Here is a 16,545-nt window from a genome sequence, read left to right on the forward strand (position 1 = left end):
CAGAGGGGGGGGGGGGGGGGGCAAGTGATAACTCCTGTCCAGGTTGGCTCTCAAAACTTGGGAGCTGGCAACTCAATATCATTTGACCTTTCAGGCAATTTACATAGCTTCCAGACAGAATGTTGTGGCAGTCACATTGAGCAGGTCCATTATTCAATCCCACGAATGGATGTTGCACATGGATGTGTTTCTGGACATTATCCACTGATGGGGTACCCCTCAAGTAGATCCATTTGCCTCCCTTGTGAATGCACAATTTCCAAAGTTTTGTGCCAGCATTCCAGATCCTCAGGCATGGAAGATGGGCGCCCTATCCTTTTCTTGGAAGGTTATGTTCCTCTATGCAATCCCCCCTTCCCTCTCTTTCAAAAAGTTCTGTTAAAACTTCAACAGGACCAACCTAAAATCTTACTGGTGACTCCCTTTTGGCCAAGACAGCATTGGTTACCCCTTCTGCATTTAGGCAAGAGCAATCATCACAAGTTACCTCACAAGGTAGATCTGCTCACACAGGACAAGGGATCTCTAATACATCCACAAATGTCAACCCCTTCATATGACATTGTGGGTGATAGGATTTTGATCCCTTTCAGACACCTATTTTCTGAGGACGTCTTGCAAGTTCTGCAGGAGACCAGAAAAGCCAGTACTAGAAAATCCTACATTTCCAAATGAAAAGGTTTTCCATCTGGCGACTTTCCAGAAACCTACAACCATTGTCTGTGGATATTCAGTGGTTTTGTCTTCTCTGTTAGAGTTACTGAGGACTTGGATTTTCATACTCTTCAGCAAAAGTTCATCTCTTAGCCATTTCTGCCTGTCTGCCTATGACACCTCCTTTCGCTTCAAGGTTGGAAGTCAAACTTTTCTTGAAAGGCGTCCTCCATGTTAGACCACCAAGGAAACCAGTTCCGCCTCCTTGGGATTTAAACTTTGTTTTAGAAAAACTTACAGTACCTCCCTTTGAACCAACAGTTTCCTCTTTCCTTCAACATTGCACTTGGAAGACAGTGCTTCTTTTATAGGTTCATAGGTAGGTACTAGGCTATCGGCCCTAGGGCCTATGCAAGCCTAGCCAAAAATGTACCCTGGCTTTTGCCACCCAAGAAAATTATTTTCCTGTGCCCCTGTCGAGCAGAGCCACAGAGATGATCCCTGGGGTGAATTTCCTATTTCCCATCCAATCATCAAGATTTTTCTTGGAGTGCTAATGAGGAGCTTTGTTTGATATAGATAGGTAGTCTGTTCCATAGTATGGGAAATCTCTGAGACAGGAATCTATCCCTCCAGCATGTTCTGTTTATTGTGGTGACAAGGTTTAGGTCCCTAGAGCATGTAGCTCAGAGGGATTGGGATTTCTTTAAGTGGAGCATGTCCAACAGCTCTGGTTTTGCCATAGTGTTGTATGTTAGGCAGAGATCGCCTCTAAGTAGGCAATATGTGACAGAGTAAAGCTGGAGTTTTTTGAGACGGTCTGCGTAGGGCATCTGTTTGAGGCCGGTAATCCTCTTTGTGAGGTATTTCTGCTGCCTTTCCAGTTGTTGTAGATGTCTTGTGAGGTACATACCAAAAGGGGAGTTGTACTCTATAATGGGTCTAATGAGTGATGATTAGAGGGGAACAATGACCTCTTTTTCCTAGATGAGAAACCTTTTGTGATGAGGTGTGCCACGTAGAAGGATTTCCGGACTACTGTGACAATGTGATCATCAAAGGAGAGACTACTGTCCACCTGTGCCCCAAGGTCTCTTACCACACTTTCGGTGTTAAGTAGATTACCACCTATGTGGTAGCTCATGGGTACAAAGTTTGTACCAAAGGGGATGACAATGCACTTTTTAGCATTGAGCTTGAGGCCATGGCTTTGAGACCAGGCATCTGTCTCAGTGAGGCCCTTTTGTAGGATGTCCACATCATTAGGAGTTTCAATTATGGCTCCTAGTTTGCAGTTATCTGCGATGATTTTTAGCTATCACTTCAGCCAGAAGGGTTTCAGAACTACAGGCCCTTATGACTTCTTCTCCATTTACAGTTTTCCACAAGGATAAGGTTTCCCTATGCACTAATCCCTCTTTCAGGCCCAAAGTGGTGAATGATTTGTCACTTAGTCAGTCCATTAACCTGACCACTTTCTTTCCCTCTCCGCAGTCTTCTAATGAGAAAATCGTATACACCTTGGATATGCGTAGACAACTCAGGTTTTATTTGGATAAAACCAAGTCCTTTAGGAAGTCTGACCACCTCTTTTTTTCCTACTATCCTAGGGCTCTGGGCAGATCTGTTTCCAAGCAGACAGTCTCCTCCTGGATCTCTAAGACTATTTCCTTTTATGTGACTAATGGGAAAGCCCTTGCTTTTCCAGTTAAGGCTCATTCCACTAGAGCTGTGTCCTCTTAAGGTGCATTTTTCAAGGGTCTGGATACTTCTATCTTAGAAGCAGCCACTTGGTCTTCTGTCCATACCTTCACAAAACACTACAAGTTGGATGGTATATCTAGATCTAAAGCTGGTTTTGCCTGGGCTATTCTTCAGGGGTTTATAGAGTGTGCTACTGCCCCTCCTCCTACTCTTTCCTCTGCATGAGCTTTGTTATTCTCCCTCATGTTATGAATACTACAACACATAAATAGAAGGACATAGAATAGTTGTGTAAAATCTTACCATAACCATAGATGTCCTTCCCTTCTATATGTTGCAGTATTCTGTTCCTCCCTGATGATTGCTTGATTCCTGGATGTGTGTTTCTCAGTTTATCTTGGGCTAGTGTTCTGACTGGGGCATTAATTTCTGAGGATGATATGTACTGGCATCTGCTGTATACCCGACATCACTTTATACCCAACGTTGGTTGGGATCCTTTGTGCAGTATCGCACGTACCTAATAGTAGCTTTAGACTTTTGTATGCTGGCCGGATGTTTGGGACAGCTTGCGGCGGACTCCTTCATATTAGGAATACTGCAACATGTAGAAGAGAAGGACATCTATGGTTATGGTAAGATGTTACACAACTGTTCTCTTATTAATTAGAGGAAGGGGAAGATTAAGGTGCAGTGGAGGCTATTTTTGATTCTAGTTAAAACAACCAAAAAGCAGGCCACTAAGTACTGGCCAGACAAAGCATAGACATTAATCTTGGTACCATTTTCAACAGTGCATGACTAGAATAATAGAACAAACAAGTAAATTCCCCTTGCGCTGAAAAAAGGCAAGTTTGTGTGTGTTTGCAGGGCTGGATGCTGTATTCATTCTTCTGTAGTCTTTGGGGTGGGGGGGGTGCAGTCCATGATTGTCTGGCTAGTGCAAGTGGCTGAGGATACCCCCAATCCCCCTTCATCTTTACTCATATGTGGCACACCTCTTTTCACTGGGTTTAATCTTGAACTCCATATAACACTAATTCCACAGTTTCTTTACATATTTTCTGGGCTCATATAAACATTTGACATGTACGCTATTTTTCTCATTGAAATAGAATTCACCAGATAAACCTTTTTTGTAATTGCCAGTCTATAATCCTCCACACAAGACATATTTCTTTCATTTCTGTAATCAAACCTTCCCATTGCTTCATAACTGCATCATTTTTCCTAAATTTTATCTCTAACGAAGATACTTCATTCATTGAAAAATATACTCCTGCAGTTTTCACAACAGCACCAAAGTCCTCACTTTTATCTTTATTCAAGGTCATTCCCATGTCCTTTAAACATACATTCAGGTAAACCAGCACTTCCCTCATCCATATTTTATTCTTAGGCTCTTAGCAACTACAACTATATTGTCTGCATATGTCAGAACTGCTTTAATCACCAGTTCTTTTCGCTTCACATATCTAGCATCTTTCATTTTATAATCTACTTCACTCACTATCCCATTAATTACTACTGCAAAAATTTCCTACCTGTGTGACATCCTAATCTTATACCCCAAATCATAAATATTACTTTATTCAGCTACCCATTCACTAACACTATCACCCTATTGTTTTGATATGCTGAGTCACTGTCCTAATTGTATTACCTATTCCGAAATGTTGCATAACATGCCACAAAGCATTGTGTCCTGCTGTATCAGATGCCTTACTAGTATAAGTGTCACATCTTCCCTTTTATTTATAATATCATCCACAATTTCTTAAACCACCAATAATTCCTAGCATCCCTTCCCTTTTATATCATATATTCTTTCTACAGTGTCCTTCATCCTTCCTTCCATTCTGCTCTGTATCATTCTCATAAAAAATAAAACCTGTATTCTTTAATGTGATGAGTCTCCATTTTTTATTTCATTCTAGTTATCTTTCTTCTATATAAATTTTAATATCCCACTACGGATTCACTTTAGAGCATCGAAAGCCCATAAAATTGAAATTCAAAACATTGAGACCAAAATCTTGAAAATTCAAAACACTGAAAACTCAAAACATTGAAAATACATAGGAAGCCAGCATTTAATATATGCTAGTACAACTACATACAGAAACAAAAAAAAATCATATTACACTTCAGTTATAAGCAGGGGAGGCAAGCGCCCCTGCACCACCCACCCACCCACCCTCCCACACACACACACACACGGGCGGGCAGTGCCCCCCCCACCCCCTGCTACTTAAATATATCAACTCAGAGATCGCACTACGCAGAACAAAATGGCAAACATACCATTCCACGCTTCATGACTGCCTGTTTAAATTGTAAAAAAAACTATCTGCAGCCTTCTCTTAGAAACACTACTTCATTGTTAAAACAATACACATTACTATATATCTCTCTGATACTTACCAGAATTTCATAGGTAACCTCAGTCATGTTCCCTTCGTACTTGCTACACTACAACATAACACATCTTAGTGTAGTGCGATCTCGGAGTTGATGTATTTAAGTAGCAGGGGGTGTGGGGGTTGCCTGGGGGGCTTGCCCCCTGCTTATATTTGAAGAAGTGTGATATTATTTTGTATTTGTTTCTGTATGTAGTTGTGCTGGAATACAGTACATGTTGCTTTCCTGTGTTTTTTCAGTGTTATGGGATTCAATGTTTTGAGTTTTCAGTGTTTTGAATTTTCAAGATTTTGGTCTCAATGTTTTGAATTTCAATTTTATGGGCTTTTGATGCTCTAAAGTGAATCCCCTACTACATAACTCTTCATAAAGAAAACCTTTATTTCAACCATCCATTCACAAATTCACACAGCACTTTCTTTGCTAATCCCTTAATTTCTTATACATTTCATACCCTATACCAACTGGACCTGATACTAAAGCAACATTTACTTTCTTAAGTACTTCATCCAATGCACTAATAGTAGTTTCTTTTTGAAATTCCTCTTTAACTCATTCTTATTTTTATTAACTTTCATTCTGTCTTGTTTTCTTTCTTTTTACTCTTGTATGTATTTTCTGCATGCTGTACTACAGTTCTGAAATTAATAATTTGCTTCTGTGTTCTTTTTATCTCTCCTTTTCCACCATTGTACTGATATCCTCCTTTACTATTTTACCCAAATATGCAGACATCTCCTACTGTCTCCCATGCATATATCTGTGCTTAAACAATAATGTCTTGAGGCTTTTTTTTGTTGTATATTTCCTTTTCCATATCATAATACTCTCTCTTGTTCTTCTCTGGATTCTGTAATACATTTCTGTACATCTTTCGATACTTCACTTTCTCTTCCTTTCTTACATCATCCTGCCATTAATAAAAAATGTAATACTTCTTTTTAAATTCAATCCACCGCCCAGACCAATTTTTACAAAAGTTCTTCATGGTTGTATAATCTCTCCGTAACTGCAGCGCTTCCCACTGTCCAAATTGATCTCATAATTTCAAATGTATTCTTTTTATTCTCTTCCCTATTTAAATATACTCCCTTTATTTCTTCACTTCCATCTATATTGCTAAATGATCTGAAAAAAATGGTCTCTACTGTACACTCAAACCTTCCATAGTACAAAATCAGATTCAGATCCAGTTGCCCCACTTCTGTAAGTCCTTTAACTTTTATTCAGCATAGCTAACCTACCACATGGATCACTTTTTGTATTTTTAATATTTTTCCCTTTCTTTTTACATTTTACCCTTAAATAACAATTAAAATCCCTTGCAAAAATAATTTTCATGTTAAACACTACATAATCCAATATTTGATGAAACAGATTCTCTTTCCTTGCCATTTGTATATGCACATACTGTTATAATTCTATAGTTTCTCCACTGCATATCAACAAGTTAACTTTCCCATCCTTACAAGTCTTGCATCTAATATCTTTATTGTTTTTAAACAATACAGACACTCCAGAATTACTTTCACTTTGTAAATTCCATACTATTTTTCCACCCAATTGTTCCTTTTGTTGTCTTTCTTCACTTGACAGGGATCTTACATCCTCTGTAAGAATAATATCTACATCACATTTAGCACACCATTTCAGTATACCTCTCCTTCTTTCAGTATTAACAATACTATTCATATTTACTGAGATGCCTCTGAAATTAGTAATTTTTTCTCCTTTTTAAGTTTAAGGAAGTATTTTATTTTAAGTTTTCATCTTCTTATTTTTATTCTTTCCCCTAAGTGAATACTTTTCTGAGTTTATGTACAACTATTCCTTGATCCTCAGAATCAGATTTTTCATTATTTTCATCAACTGAAACGCATCAAAAACTGCTCCTTAACTTTCTTTGTAAATTTTTGGTGAATTACTTTTAAATCTTCTTTTCCTCAACCCTTAACCTAGCACCAATAGAATTGCTTTTCCTAGCATCCTTTACACTCCCTTCACAAACATCTGACTTATTTTCAGTTTCTTCTTCATTTTCAACATTCAGAACAGGTACCTTCATCCTTCTGAAATATAGCATTTTATCTAAATCATCTTTTACTGCTTCATCCTCTTTTCATTAACACTGTTTCCCCCGCTTTCTCATTACATTCAGACATCACAATGCTTTCTTCATCATCCTACTCAACATTGTATTGCTTATTCTTTTTACAGTCAAATGAAAAATGCCCTTTACTTTTACATGTTCTGCATTCTTTTTCACAGTTGCTCATTGTATGACTTTATCCCTGCATCGATTATATCTTTTGTGCACTCATTTATAAGATGATTGAAATTCCGACACAAAAAGTTACGTTTTTCAGCTGTCCCATACACCTTATTGTTCCTCTATTCCCATCTACATATATAACACTTGGTAAATGCTTTATTGCATCTTTTTTCATTTTTTTAAAATAACATCCACTTCCCACCCCATTCCAAATAACCTCTCATCTTTAACTTTCATAATATCAAAAACTGAAGAACACATAAATGAAAAATAATTTTAACCTCTTTTAACTCTGGGTACTGCGGTGGTGGTGCTGCCATAGCGTTGTCGCCTCACAGTAAGATGTTGCCCTGTTCGATTCTCAGCTACAGCGTCTTCTGGTTGGAGACATGCGTGAATGGGCTTGCCTTCATTGAAGGTTGTGCATCAGGGCCGGCAACTCGGCATGTAAAAAATCTACTGCCAATCATTTGCGGACCGGAGTTCCGCTGTGGCGACTCCTAACTGGGAAAAGCCGAAAGACACAACAATCCGTGCAAAATTGAACAAACTCTGTTTTCTTTTTTAATAGAGTCCCTTATCTGCAAAATGCAAATTCATTCTACTTTTAACAGTCCTTCTTTTTTTACAATTAAACAGAAATCTTTCCATTAAGTCTTCAGTCTCAAATATTAAGTCACAAATTTTTTCCCCTAAATTAATTAAATATATGTATGTCTTTTGCTTCAAAACCTAAAGGTAACAGTAGATTGTCCCACACAAAATATCTATTATTTTTTTCTTTCTTATATGAACAGCATTTTTTTCTTTCTAATAATGTTTACAGTGCCCTTTGTTCTTCCAGCTGTATCAGGATATGATTTTCCAGATTGTGACCTACCTCTAACCTTATGTCCCTCCAACTCAAAACGTGTTTCTTTTCTGCCCAGCTCACTGTTCTTTATGAAAACTTTCCCAACATATCCAGACACAAAATCTCATATTCTTCTCTGGGATCACTTTTGTTCAATAAACCAACTAGATTTTCATAAGGAAACCCTCCAGAAGCAGTTTCAGTTAAAACAAATTAAAAATCCTGAGGTTTAAAGTTGGCTAGATGCTGACTATTACCACCCACTCACTTTTCAACAGTTTGCTGTCCAACTGGCAGAATCACACTGCTATCACCAACAGAACAACTCCCTTCTCCCTCTATTACTCCACAGCTTCTCCAAGCTGCTTTTGCACCAGGAACAAAAGCAGGAATTGCAGCAGCAAAAACATCCCCCCTCACAACAGAGTAGGGGTCCTTTATTTGTACAAAAATATTTAAATAATATTTACAAATGTACAAATATACAATTTTTCATTTCATTTTTTTCTTTTACTATTATACATTCATATTCTATTGTATCATGTTTTTATCTTTATTAGACCTCCACTCTTTTTTCCCACAACCACCATCTGATTTTTTTCTCAGTATTGCTGCCAAAATCCATTTTCATTAAACATAACTTCAGAAAAAGTTATAACAAGATGGTAACCTCACCGTCACGGCTATGTTTTTTAAAAAGTGGCCTGCAGGCTGACTCGAATAAGGCAAATAGAATTATCTCCAAAGATGAACAATTTAATAAAAACCAACACCAACCACAGAATCACATAATAAAGTCCATATGTTAAGCGCTTTCATCTGCGTGTCGCAGACTTCTTCAGAACAGCTGATTTGAACACATTGCAGTCCATTTAAAAACTTTTTGGAGCCATTCTGATCATCATTTAAAGTGCCAGTGCATCTCTTTTAACTATAAGTAAATAATTAAAAACAGTGAATACTAAATTAATTATTGCCTTATGCCTTAAAAATTCCTATTCCTATTGTAATAAACTTGATGTCGTAATACAATAATAAATAAAAATGCTACGATGCATAAATAATGAACAATAATATTATCACATTATGTTAAAATTACTAATTCACTTAATATTAATATTAACCTACCTACCAAAATGACCTAAGACAATATAGATAACAAAATTGTGAACACATCAAGCTAACAATAGAAAGGGTTTAATAGAAATAAAATAATTTATACCCGGTTCCGTTGTAGAATCAGTCAACACCTGCCAAATACTTTCTTTTTTACTTGAAATTACCTCCCCTATTGGAACTTGATCAGTAATGGCAAAACTAAAACTATGTTGTTCTCCTTTTTTCTCTATATGTCTGTATAGTGCATTTTTAGTGTCATGCACCCCGATTCTAATTCTTCTCTTAAATAGTCTCTCGGTTGGCAAATGATTTTATTTCTATTAAACCCTTTCTATTGTTAGCTTGATGTGTTCACAATTTTGTTATCTATATTGTCTTAGGTCATTTTGGTAGGTAGGGTAATATTAATATTAAATGAATTAGTAATTTTAACATAATGTGATATTATTGTTCATTATTTATGCATCGTAGCATTTTTCTTTATTATTGTATTAGGACATCAAGTTTGTTACAATAGGAATAGTAATTTTAAGGCATAAGGTAATAATTTAGTATTCACTGTTTATAATTATTTACTTATAGTTAAAATAGATGCACTGGCACTTTAAATGATCAGAATGGCACCAAAAAGTTTTTAAATGGACTGTAATGTGTTCAAATCAGCTGTTCTGAAGAAGTCTGTGACACGCAGATGAAAGCACTTAACATATGGACTTTATTATGTGATTCTGTGGTTGGTGTTATGAGTTTTTATTAAATTGTTCATCTTTGGAGATCATTCTATTTGCCTTATTCGAGTCAGCCTGCATGCCACTTTTTAAAAAAACATAGCCGTGACGGTGAGGTTACCGTCTTGTTATAACTTTTTCTGGAGTTGTTTTTCGGCTATTCACGTTAAACATAACTTCATTTATACTTTCACTACATATAGCAAAAAAAATGTATCTACTCTTTTAACATATTCTTTAAGTCTATTCTTATAATATACATATTTAATTATATCCATATTTATCTTAGCCACTTCTTTTATATCTTCAGAGAAGTTTTCTTTGTTTACTTTTCCCATAATTTCACTACTCTTTTACATTTCAAAAAACACATGTTTAGCAGTTTCCTCTTCCCCACAATGTAAACATATATTTTCAGTTTTCTTTTTATATGGGGTGTCTCCTTTCAGAGGTAATTTAACTATTACCAGTCTCCACAAAAAACTTGACATTCTACTTTCTGGTTATACCACTTATTTCTTTTTTTTATAGCTTTAATTTTTACTTCTGCTAGATTTGCCCATGATTTATCATAATAGTAGTATATCGTTAGATTCTTATACCATACTTTTCTCTCCCTTTCATCAATTTTTATTTTACACATTAGTATTTTTCTTGATAACATTTCATCTCCATTTATACATTCTTATACTCTTTTGCTTCTTTTTGCCATATTCCAATATTTATCATACTTAAACATTTTTACAACTAATCTTGCATATTTCTCATTTAACCAATTTAACACTTTGTATAAATTTAGTGAAGCAGCAAATACCACTGGGTTACTTAACTCCAAACCTGCTTCCCCTTTATTTATATACAAAACTCCTCATTTTATTGTATTCATTCAAGAACCCTATATGAATGAAAAACATTATCTGCAAAACTTATTTTTCAAATATTGTTGGCAACATAAATAAACTTGCTAAATATGTTATTTCCCATTAATACTGAATTTATTAAATAAGCATTTTCCTAAATAATAACCTGTATGTTTTCCAGAAAAAAAATTAAAGTATTCAATTATTTTTCTCATTGAATTCTATTTAAATTCTTATCTTCAAAGTTTATACCCAAGAGATTTTATTCATTGTAAAATGTATTCCCCTATATTAACCACATACCTAATCCTTTACTTTTCTTTTTGTTTAAAGTCTCCCTGTTGCTTATAAACACTCATTTAGACAAAAATATTACTTATTTTATCTAAATCTTGTTTTTACAATTACTATAATAGCTGTATAAGTTAACAAAGCTGGAATTCCTAACTGTCCAGGTGTATGTACCCAGTCTCCTTTGTTTTACAATTTAATTCACTTACCTTCACATTCATAACTAAAGCAAAAAGTATAAAACTCATTGGACATCCCTGTCTTATACGCTTCCTCATATGTACCCCTGTACTTAACCAACCATTTGCTAAAATTTTTATTTTATTATTTGCTGTAGGCAGACATACACAATTTCCTGATTTTTTCACTTATATTTTATTATCACCTATAAAATTTAATATCCTATTGTATAAACTGTCTTATTAAGATAACCATTTATGAGTTCAGTTTATTCTCTTCCATTTGTAATATCATGCACAATCTCTCACACTATCATTAATAATTCTTGATATCCCTTCCCCTTTATGACATATACTGTCCTACATAACCCTTTCCATCTTGGTTTCAAATCTCTTCTGTATTTTCAAAGAAATCTTATAGTCATTATTATCCAATACTGTTAGTTTCCAGTTTTTAATTTTTTGTCTTCTTTCTTCCAAATAAATTAAATATGTTTAAACTGAAAAATTTGAAAAATGCACTCACTCGAGGCACTCCTTAAAATGGAGAACATCGACATCTGTGCAGTGACAGAGACCTGGTTCAAAGCTCCAGAGAGCACTCCTGCATTACCAGGCTATAATTCATACCACATCTTTTGGCCACCTAACCTGGAACGAAGCACTAAAGGTGGAGGCGTGTCCATATTCATTAAGGATATCCACACCTCCAGGCTAGTTGCACAGCATAATGCATCCGAGATTATCCAAGTGCAACTAACTCTGGGCAAGACCGCAATCCAAATTGTAGCTTGCTACAGACCCCCCATCATGCCCCAGGATTCCCACTCTTCATTTCTTGATACACTGGAAAGTATTAGGGTACAACCCAACACCCTAATAATGGGCTATTTCAACTACCCCACCATTAACTGGGAAAACTACTCATGTACCAACTCTTTTGCTCAACGTTTTCTGGAATTCATAAATTCCAATGCCTTGGATCAACTTATTCACACCCCACCAGGGGCAGCAATATCCTAGACCTGGTCATTACCAACATGGGCAACCGGTGTTCCACACCAGAGGTCAATTCCTCGGTCAGATCCGACCACAAGCTAATCACCCCAGACATCCACATCCTGCCCCCGTCCCCAAATAGGGAAACTACCATAAAAAACTTCTCCAAAGCCAACTTCACACTTTTTAAGACAGAAGTGGCAAACTTCATGACACCCATGCAGATGGACAATAGAGGTACAACTGCTGAATCCTACAGAAATGCACTTTATAAGCACTTACACAAGTAAGTGCATGGATCATGCTATACCTAATAGAACCAAGATGCTATCCTCCAAAAAAGGAAGCCATTCTGGTGGTCCTCTGCCATAAACAAACTCTACAATAAAAGAAACTGTTGCAAAAAAAGATTAAAATCCCATGACTGGAGGAACTCTCTGGTCAACCTCAGTAAGAAGCTGAGATCCCTCATAAAATCCTCCAAAGCTAGTTACGAAAACAAAATTGCCACGGACTCTAAAGACAACCACAAAGCATTCTGTAGCTATGTCAAGAATCTCAATGGCAACACTCAGATCTCCTCTGAGTTACAGCACAATGGCACTAAATATACAGAACCAACTGATATTGCCAACATCCTGGCAGATAGGTTCAGTGCTAACTTTACTCCCCTCTCACCCTCTAGAGGGCCCATCTGTATACTGGAAGAATGCAAAGTTCCTGTAATCACGGCTGCACAGGTACAAAACACACTCTCCAAAGCCAAGAACACAGCATCCATGGGACGTGACAATATCCCAGGCTGCGTTCTACATGAACTACAGAATGAACTGGCACCCTACCTAAGTACCATGTTCAATCATAGCCTCACCTCAGGCTTTGTGACCACTGAATGGCGCACAGCGATGGTTATCCCACTCCACAAAGGGGGAGCCACGATGGACCCCGGGAACTACCGCCCCATTAGCCTGACGAGCCTGGTCTGCAAGGCCATGGAACGTATCATCATGGAACTCATAAACAAAGACATTGGTAATCTTCAAACTCTGGACCCTACCCAGTTCGGATTTGTAAAAGTCAGATCATGTCTCCTAAACCTGATTGACTTCTTTGAAGCAGTCACCAAAGCCATAGATGAGGGTAAGGTGGTTCACACAGCTTATCTAGATCTCACCAAGGCATTCAACGCCATCCCCCACTCTGGAATTATAGATAAGCTCACTAAACTAGGTATAAATCTCTATGTCACAAGATGGGCTGCCAACTGGCTCACGGACAGAACCCACACTGTGAAAGTAGCAGACTCCAAATCCGACTTCAGACCAGTGACAAGTGGAGTACCACGGGGTTCAGTCCTGGGTCCTCTCTTGTTTGGTATCTACTTCTCTTAAGTACAGGCTAACACAGAAGGCCTTTGGCTAACAAAGTTTGCAGATGACTGCAAACTAGGAGCCATAATCGAAACTCCTAACGATGTGGACATACTACAAAAGGACCTCACTGAGACAGATGCCTGGTGTTAAAGCCATGGCCTCAAGCTCAATGCCAAAAAGTGTATTGTCATCCCCTTTGGTAAAAACTGTGTACCCATGAACTACCACATAGCTGGTCGTCTACTTAACGCCGAAAATGTGATGAGACCTTGGGACACAGGTGGATAGTAGTCTCTCATTTGATAATCACATTGCCACAGTGGTCAGGAAATCCTTCTACGTGGCTCACCTCATCACAAAAGGTTTCTCATCCAGAAAAAAAGAAATCATTATTCCCCTCTACTCATCACTCATTAGACCCATTATAGAGTACAACGCCCATTTTGGTATGTACCTCACAAGACATCTACAACAACTGGAAAGGCCACAGAATTACCTCACAAAGAGGATTACTGGCCTCAAACAGATGCCCTATGCAGACCGTCTCAAAAAACTTCAGCTTTACTCTGTCGCATGTCGCCTACTCAGAGGCGATCTCTGCCTAACATACAAAGCTATGTCAAACTCAGAGCTGTTGGACATGCTCCAATTAAAGAAATCCCAGTCCCTCAGAGATACATGTTCTAGGGACCTAAACCTTGTCACCACAATAAACAGAACATGCTGGAGGGATAGATTCCTGTCCCAGAGATTTCCCATACTCTGGAACAGACTACCTATCTATGTCAAACAGAGCTCCTCATTAACACTCTTCAAGAAAAATCTTGATGATTGAATGGGGAATAGGAAATTCACCCCAGGGATCACTTCTGTGGCTCTGCTCGTCAGGGGCACAGGAAAGTAATTTTCTTGGGTGGCGAAAGCCAGGGTACATTTTTGGCTAGGCTTATATAGGCCCTAGGGCCAATAGCCTAATACCAACCTATGAACGTATATTCCACTAGATAATTCTTTATGCATGAAACCTTCATTTAGCCATTCATTCAAAATCTTAAAAAAATATTATTTTTGGCATTCCATTAAATTTTTATGCATTTCATATCTTATTCCGTCTGGTCCCACAGCCTAATCTATATTCACTTGTTCTAATGTTGTTGTCTTTCGGCTTTTCCCGGTTAGGGGTCGCCACAGCGGAACTCCGGTCTGCTAATGATTGGCAGTAGATTTTCATGAATGCCGAGGTGCAAGCTCGATGTTCAACCTTCAACGAAGGCACGCCCATTTACGCATATCTTTCTAATGCCCACCCAACCGCGGGGAGGACATGCAGACTCCACACAGAAGGCACTCCCCACACTCCAGCCGAGAATTGAACAGGAGAACCTCTTGCTGTGAGGCAACAACGCTACCGCTGCACCACCGCAGAAGATAAAGTCACTTGTTCTAATACTTAACTTGTACAAAGAAATCTCCTTTTCAAGTTCTTTGTTTTCTTGCTCTGAAACCTTTTTTTTTACTTCCCATATTATATTCAGGTTCTTCTTTATTCTCTAAACATTTTTTGTAATACTGTACTACTATATTCTTATTTTGTTCTTGGGTTCTTTCTTTTTTTCCTTTTACATTTTTTCATTTCTGTCATTGCACTACTCTAATCTGCTTAAATATGCCGATAATTCTCTTTTTCTTTACAAGAGATACCTTTGCTTGAATAACAACACCTTACTTTTCTCTTGATTTCTTTTGTATAATTCTTTTTCTTTATCAAAATATCTTCTTCCAGTGCATCTTTGTGTAGTCTCCTTTACTTTCCTTTGTCTGGTTTTCTCAAATCATACTGCCACTGTAATAAACATTTTTTATATTTTATCTTAAGTCATCTACAATTCAGGCCAATTTTCATGAAATGCTGTCATAATAATATGATCTTTCCATAACTGTGTTATTAATTTCTCAAACACAATGAGGCCCAGGTACCTGAAACAACGAAGAAACCAGTACAGCAAACACAGGCACCAGGTGGAGATGACCAAAAACAAAGCACGAACAAAGCAGTTTAATAATTGATGATTAAATCACATAGCAATTAATGCAAATACTCTGCTTTCTATGTCATTTTAAAAATTCTTTAAAAACATATCACTAAAAATATATGTGAATAAATAAGCAAGTTTATAAACAGCAAAACATTATAAAGACATATAAATATTTATATATATATATATATATATATATATATATATATATATATATATAAAGATTAAGATTAAATTTAAATAAAAGGTAAAAAGATGCATATAAATATGATTATAAATATAAACACACATAATGAATAGCATGGTGACCAATTTAAAAACACGGCATAAATTGATAACTATATATAAATAATGTAAAAATGTAAATACATAAATAGTAAATCCTAAGGGCGGCCAAATTATTAAGTGTTCAACTTCACCTTAGAAACATTTCCCTGTTTATACCATATACATATATTCTTTACACACATTTTTATGCTGATTTTTCCAACAGATTTTACATACACACACATTTACTCAATTGAGTTAAGATTTACTATTTATATATTTACATTTTTACATTATTTATATAGTTATCAGTTTATACAGTGTTTTTAAATTGGTCACCACGCTATTCATTATGTGTTTGTTTAAATTTATAATCATATTTATATGCATTTTTTACCTTTTATTTAAATTTATTCTTTCTATGTATATATTTATATGTCTTTAGAATGTTTTGCTGCTTATAAACTTGCTTATTTATTCATGTATATTTTTAGTAATATGTTTTTAAAGACTTTTTAAAGTGATATAGAAAGCAGAGTATTTGCATTAATTGCTATGTGATTTAATCATCAATTATTAAACTATTAAACAATTAACGTGATTTTTAAGGGTGAGGGATATAAAGGATGCTACAGTCAGTTATTCTTTGTTACAGCTGAAGAATTCCTGTGGACGAAAATGCTGTGGGGAGACATGCGTTAATGTACTGAATAAACTGCTGGTGCTTCCACTTTGGCTTGTGGTTCGTGCTTTGTTTTTGGTCATCTCCACCTGGTGCCTGTGTTTGCT

General features: G+C 36.6%; 1 protein-coding gene across 1 annotated transcript in view; it reads left to right on the forward strand.

The window, feature by feature from the left end:
• TTBK2 (tau tubulin kinase 2) overlaps positions 1-16,545 on the forward strand; it is a 2,201,340-nt gene that overhangs the window by 1,130,584 nt on the left and 1,054,211 nt on the right. The window lies entirely within an intron of this gene.

Source organism: Protopterus annectens, chromosome 6.part0 (assembly GCF_019279795.1).
Source record: "Protopterus annectens isolate FY-2018-M chromosome 6.part0, PAN1.0, whole genome shotgun sequence".
Classification (NCBI taxonomy): Eukaryota; Metazoa; Chordata; order Ceratodontiformes; family Protopteridae; genus Protopterus; species Protopterus annectens.